Raw genomic sequence first — 6,840 nt, 5'->3', positions numbered from 1 at the left:
TATAAATAAATAGTTCTTGTTTTTCTCCATGGTGTATGTAGGGAGTTGTTTTATTAATTATTTATGCACTGTCTAACAGATTGAAAATTGTTTGTACTATAACACATTGCTACATAATAATTAATTTCTTAGGCTCTAACACAGACTAATAATATGGGGCTTGAAGTAGTTTGATCTGAAAGTTTTGGGGTTGAAATGCAATCACACATTTTCCCCTCCCTTGTGCAGAAGGAAACTTTCATTTTTCTTTTGGTTATTCTGCTTGAAAGTTCACAGCTGTAATAGTTTTGAGCAACTGAGCAGGGAAAGCGTTGAACTGTTTCTTGCTAGACACCAGTTTGGCAATCTGGGGGAGAAGGCAGCAACACGGAAACTAGTCCATGAGACAGTAATTAACATTACTCAGCTCATAACGCAGCCCTGTGTATTCCAGTGCCCTTGTGGTTGAATAACTTTTGTGGATGGAGTTTCATTTTCTGTTGCCTTCAGAAGGGAATGATTGTCATGTGAAGGCAGTGAAGTGGGCCAGGACCCATGGCCTATGCTAATAACTCTAGATAAGGTCACTGCTGTGCATTCTGCCATATGTGAAAGGGCTGCCTCTCACAATTTGCACTATCCACATGTGTCGCAGGACTCTTGAAATACTCTTGGTTTTCCATTTAACATGATAGTGCAAAAATACTGCTGTGCTATTAAAGGAGTCAATTAGTGATGTCTGATACATTGTGTATACTATACAGCTCCCAGTCCGTTATATAAGGGAAGATGATACTAAGATTTTTCCATATTAAATGTCTTCTATCTCAATCTCTGTAAATAGATATTTCTCATTCTGCCATGTAAACAAACCTTTTTCTTTGGATACAGAGAAGTACCAATATGTACAATTAACATGTATGTTTTTACATTCCGTTTTCTGTTGTAATTCCTAAAATTGCGATTGAAGACTAATGCTTAATTTCAGGACTCAGAAAGTATGAAGTCTCTCAATATGATCACTCATGACTTGTGATTTAGGACATTTTATTTTAGCACATGATTTGGTTACTTTAGGTTATGAGCCATGATCTATATTAATTTATGAATTTATGACATATTTGTAACTCATGAATAACTTATTTAACTTAATAACTAATGTTTTTTCTTCTAAACTAGACGCAATGTGAAGTTACTTGTCTTCTTCAGTTTAGCTTCTCTTATTTTATTAAGTGTCTTCAGTGACATTTTGTGTATTTTAAAATTATTTTCTTTAATAAATGGCAACTTTCTTTATTTCCAGTAGCCTAAGTGTTTTAAAACCTCAAGCGCTACCAAGCTTCCACAAACTCCACTTTTCTAGGGTACAGCAGGAAAATACAGCTCTAGGCTAATGAGTGAGTTACCTTGGGAAGTGAATCATCAGCTGGGAAACTTTTCTAGTTTATTTGTGCAGCAATCAAGAATATTTTCAAACAAAAAAACTAAAACAAAGAGGTTTCTACACACATTTAAAAAATCCAGCCTTGAACAGTGTGCTTTTCGAACATTGCAATCTGAAAAAGTAGATTTTTGTTGTAGATTTTTGTGTAGAAAAAATAAATCTTCTCCGGTTTGGATATGATAAAATGTAAAGGTAGAACACACTCTATTAATGTGTTTAAAATCTGTAAAAATCTGTCAAATTATCTGCTACTTTCTTAAAAAAATGCATTAAAGCTTGAGTGATCGACACTCCAGGCACTTCGGCACCATGTGGGTGCTATTTCCAGAGTCTTATTTACATCCCCAACAAGGTGGCCGCACTTCCGATCTCCATCTTCGAGAGTCATTTCAATGACCTCATCTCACCGCTCACGGTCGCTGACGTTCTCTTGCTTCGCAGGTCTTGTCGGCTCAGCAGAGTCCTCTTTCAGCATAGTCTCGTCATCGTAGCCGGGCTGCTGCGAGTGCCCCTGGTGCTGTTCTCCTGGCTTAGTTTCCTCTGCATCCGTGGAGAGTGGAAGCTGGGCTACGCACTCTGGTGTAGCCTCCCTCTCCCCAGACCTCCTCACTGTTGCCGTCTCGCTGCTCCTGGTCCTGTCTCAATGCATGTCATCTAAGAATGCCAGTGCCATACATCACTGCTTGTCCACACAAAGCCTGCTCCACCACCTCCCACGTGTCTTCACCCAGACATTCCCTAAGCTCCATCAGTTCATCTTGTCACTCCAGCCACTTAACTGTGCGATATGCTCAAAGTACCTCTTAAAGCTTCCCAAGCTCGACTCGCCGGCACCATAGCTGCTTGTCCTTGGACCTCGTCACAGTCATCCCATAGCTTCTGTGCCTTTTCTCTCCGGTGTGGAAGCTGCCCATCTCCGCGTTGCCTGGAGCTTGCTCGCTGGCTCTTCACCGCCACTCCACGGCTCCTGGAGCCTAGCCTGCGGCTCGTCACCGCTGCTCTGCGGTCCCTGGGGCTCGGTATCGTTGCTGACCAGACCAGTCTCGTGGTCTGTTCTGTTCTCACCGTGGGGCTGGCCAATAGTGCAGCTCTCCAGAGCTCCCTTAAGAACTTTGTGATGGATTGTCTGGTCTTCTGGTAGCCCACTGAACCTGAGCCTTTGCCACCCCAATTTGTCGTTGCTGATCCCCCACTGTTCGAGCTCCCGCTGTTCCCCTCTCTTCGCTGCGCATGGTGAATCCCTTTATTCAGTTTTTTTTCATATGGATGGCGGCGGCGTAGGTCCCATCTCACTCTTCTGACACCAGTGTAATGAATTCGGGTTCTCCTCGTAAAGGCAGCGAATAATGGAGAGGACGCAGGGTTCAACAAACAGGAAGTTTTTACACAGTGCTTTTCAGGCTGGAGTGACACTCCTCATCACGCCACTCTCACATGCTCTGCACTGCAATTTAACTGGGCTAACTCTCCAAATAACTTGGAACACCTCTCTAACACTCTCTACTCGAACTCCACACGGCAGAAGGGGTACCGGGCACCCCTATTTAAGCCCTCTGGCCCCGTGACTGGCTCCTTCAATCACGGCACTCCCCATGTTCCCGTGCGGGGCTAACCCATAACCTGATAATTTCCCCCGCTACAGTAGCTAGCCGCACACGCACCGCACACGTGATCAACGAAGCACACACGCACACCATTAGCTCCCCAACACACACAGACACCCACACACACATATATACATGCCCATGCCCCCCACCCCAGTCCCAGATCGCTACAATATTATTAAAATAAAACACAAAGCATTGACTTTAAAACCTTAATGGGTTAAATGTTTGGGAATCGTTTATTCACAAAGTAATGCTTTCTAGGCTAACTGCATTTTTGACAGCATGTGGAAACCCTGGCTTTCTGCTAAAGAAAACTGAATGAGTCCAGCAGTGATTGATTGGCACTCAATATTTTGTGGCTGATTTGCAGTTGATTTATGTCTGTTCTTGAACTGATTATATAAATGTCATTAAAATTGAATAACCAGACCCTGGCAGTTCTGCAAGGTTGAGCTGCAAGAGTGACAAACGCAGGATAGATAAGTTCAAGTTCGATCATAATACAAAGAGTAGGAGAAGGTTAATACAGAAACGAAGACAGTGGTCTGTTTTAATCCACAGCACTTACATCAACTATATTAATTCACATACTAATATGTATATGAAATCCTTTATATAACTTGCATACACATGAAATTGTAAAAAACAGCTGGTTTGGCAGACTCAACTGGACATTCAACAGGATCTCGATAGGTTTCATCTGAAGGCCTCCCTTCCAAAAGCCAGAATTGAATGTATTTAGTAGGTCATAAGAAACTACTATAATAATTCTTTGTTGATAATACGTAAGTCACTATTTAGCAACAAGCACTTGACTTATATGTTCTTATCATTAAAGCGAGCTTTACAGTGTTCATTACCCAGCTTTTTTCTTTTAGTACTCTACTGATTTAGTGTCTTGACATTTGTTGTACATGAGCTCAGTATTTCAACCCAGAAAAAATAAGAAGCAAAATGACTTGCAGAGACTTCTGTGAAACTGCAATTTTTTTTTTTTTCGACTATATTTATTTATTTTTGGCTTTGAGGGGAATGCTCTTTGCAGCTTAGTTAACCATGTATCATATTTTCTTTTCAGAGGCTCATTTTCACAATGGCAAACCTGCATCTCTAAATTACTTTGCTTGCCTCATAAAATATGTATGTCTGTACAAGGAAGCAGAATGCTAATAACTTTCGGTGGTCGAATTAGATTTGTATTGCATGGAGAAGGGAGAAGAAAGGAGAGAAAAAAATGAATGAGAAAAAAAAAGCATTTTTGCCAGAGAAGATTCATCAGTTCACATATTAGATTAATCATATTTCCTAGGTTTGCCTTTTCAGTTTTTCATTTCTTTCCCCCTTGAAAAGTGAGTTTAGTATAAAGAAAAAGTATGAACATATTGCATTGAGATCTGCAGAAGCTTAAACTTGACATTATTTGATCGATGTCATAGACCAAACGAGTTTTGAGTTTTCAATTCAGTTAGTATGTTTTCTGAAAATAATAAAAGTTCTCCTCATACAGCATTATAACACAAATCCTTAACGTGATTTAGGCATAACTAAACCATACTATAACTATACATATTTTTATGTTTTACTTGAATACTTATGAAACATTTTAAATATATTTCAAGGTTCCCTAGTAGGTAGAATAGATACCACAGATAAAGTTTACCATATACACTCCATGACACCATTTTAATTTAATTCAAGATTTCTCTGCTACATTTGGAAAAGGTCTCATTTCATGGACAGGTGCACAATAGCAAGTACCATAACAAGATCTATAAAATAATAGACTACAATCCTTCATGTCATAGAGCAGTTTATAGCTGCTTTAGCTTATGAACCACACTGGGAATTTAGTATGTTCATATCCCCTTGCTCCTCCCTGTCCCCTGTGGGAGATGATGTAATTGAGTTAAAATAATAGGAAGGATTAAAGAAAAAAAATCAGGATCTGAGGAATCCCTTGTCTCTCCAGAGAGGCAATAAACTGTAAACGGACCAAGCAAGGCTGCACTCAAGCAAAACTATAGGCTGCTTGTTAACAGAGTTTGTGTTATATTCTATTCCCTTCTAAATGAAACCTGGAGCTGGGACTCTCAGCTCATGCAGTCAAAGGGCAAGTTTTCTGATATTATGATTTAAATTATCTTATTTTTTTATGTATGAGATTGCATTGCTTTGTAATTATGTAAATACCACAAAATGCATTTTGTGCTCAAGACCTGACTGAGAGGACTTCAGTCCTGTTGATAAGAGGATCCAGGCAAGGGTCTCTGGAGGCCAAAGCCCAAGTCTCGAGCCAGCCCCCAGCCCCCAGCCCCCAGTCCCTTTGCAGTGCTTGCTCCATAATTGATGATAACAAATGGACTGAAAGCTGAAACCTACTTTAATTTAGAAAGTATCAAGCTTATTTGTTATGGAGCCACTATCACAGACCCTTTCTAAAATTACTTCTACCCTCTCGTCTCCCATGTCTTTCTGATTTTACTTTATGGAAAATAATACATTTCAACATACACACTCAAACACAAATATATATACCTAGCTGGTTTTCATGACTAGGCTGTGATCACAGTAGCCTACACCTTTTAATCAGCTTACATTTGCCAACACCAACAGAGTCCAAAATGGAATCGAATATACATCTTAAGACTAATAGCAGGATTCACAATATTATTTTGTTAGTGCCTTCAGTTTGATGAATAGGTTTAGGAGTCGTCTTTACATTTTAAATTAAGTTTACTGTACATTGAAGGATGGTTATTTTTATGTAGCACTATAATTGTAACATAACATTTCCTTTTATCAATTAGTTTTAAATTGTTTTATGGTCTTATGGCTTAATCATGTTCATCTCAGTATCACTGGTTTCTTGCACAAGTGAGTATTCTTATTAATTTTTTTCACTCATTACAGTCTTGATCCTGGGAATCTACCTTATACACACAAAAGTGAAGGGACTACATATGAGCTTGGCATTATTTGTATGTCCAGGCTGAAGACTCATTTTGTGCTATGCATTAACATAGCTTTAGTAGTTTAGTAGTATTAGCAGTAACAAACAAACAAGCACATTCTGACCATAGTTTTGCTGCTGTCTGACTGGCACATTTCAAGTAACACCTTGTTTATAGTTATTTCGATTAATAAAATACGAGCAAAGGTTTGTATTATTAAAACTCATTGAAAATAATGACAATACAGAGGAACAACTGCATTTCGAATGGAACAGCATTTAATATTTTCCCCTCTGTCTCATAAATATAGAAAAAAAAATTGGAATTAACCGTTTTTAAACCGTTGTTATTGAGGTAACGGGTCATTTATTTATTTTTACAGTTTTTTTGTTCAATTGTCTCCAATTATACAGTTTCTTCATAGGCAAAGTCCACTGCTATAGTTGAAGTAATTTATTTTCATTATTACTTTCACTTGATGTATGTAAAGCGTTCAATTGCTGACAGTACAGAACCTTACACTGAATGGTTAAAATTGATAGAGCTGCAGGTAAGCGACTGCCAAGCAGATCTCCCCTGTTCTATCCTGCTGAATCTTAATTTCAAGACACTGCAGTATGGAACATATTTATATGCATGCCCATATCTGCTGCCTGCTGATATTGAAAGTGTGGCCGTCCCCACGCATCATGTAGAAATGGGTTTGAGTCAGACTGAGCCATGGGAGGGTTCGGGTAGATGCCAGGGCTATAGACAGGTGGGTCCCACTGGCACTGCTGGACTGATTTTCCATAAATATACAGGAACAAAATCATGTCTTGCTTTGGCTCTTCCATGAGGTAGCAGTGTTCAATTTGGG

Source organism: Amia ocellicauda, chromosome 7, assembly GCF_036373705.1.
Source record: "Amia ocellicauda isolate fAmiCal2 chromosome 7, fAmiCal2.hap1, whole genome shotgun sequence".
Taxonomy (NCBI): domain Eukaryota; kingdom Metazoa; phylum Chordata; class Actinopteri; order Amiiformes; family Amiidae; genus Amia; species Amia ocellicauda.
The sequence above is the reverse complement of the archived record's forward strand: the minus strand, read 5'-3'. Positions refer to the sequence as shown.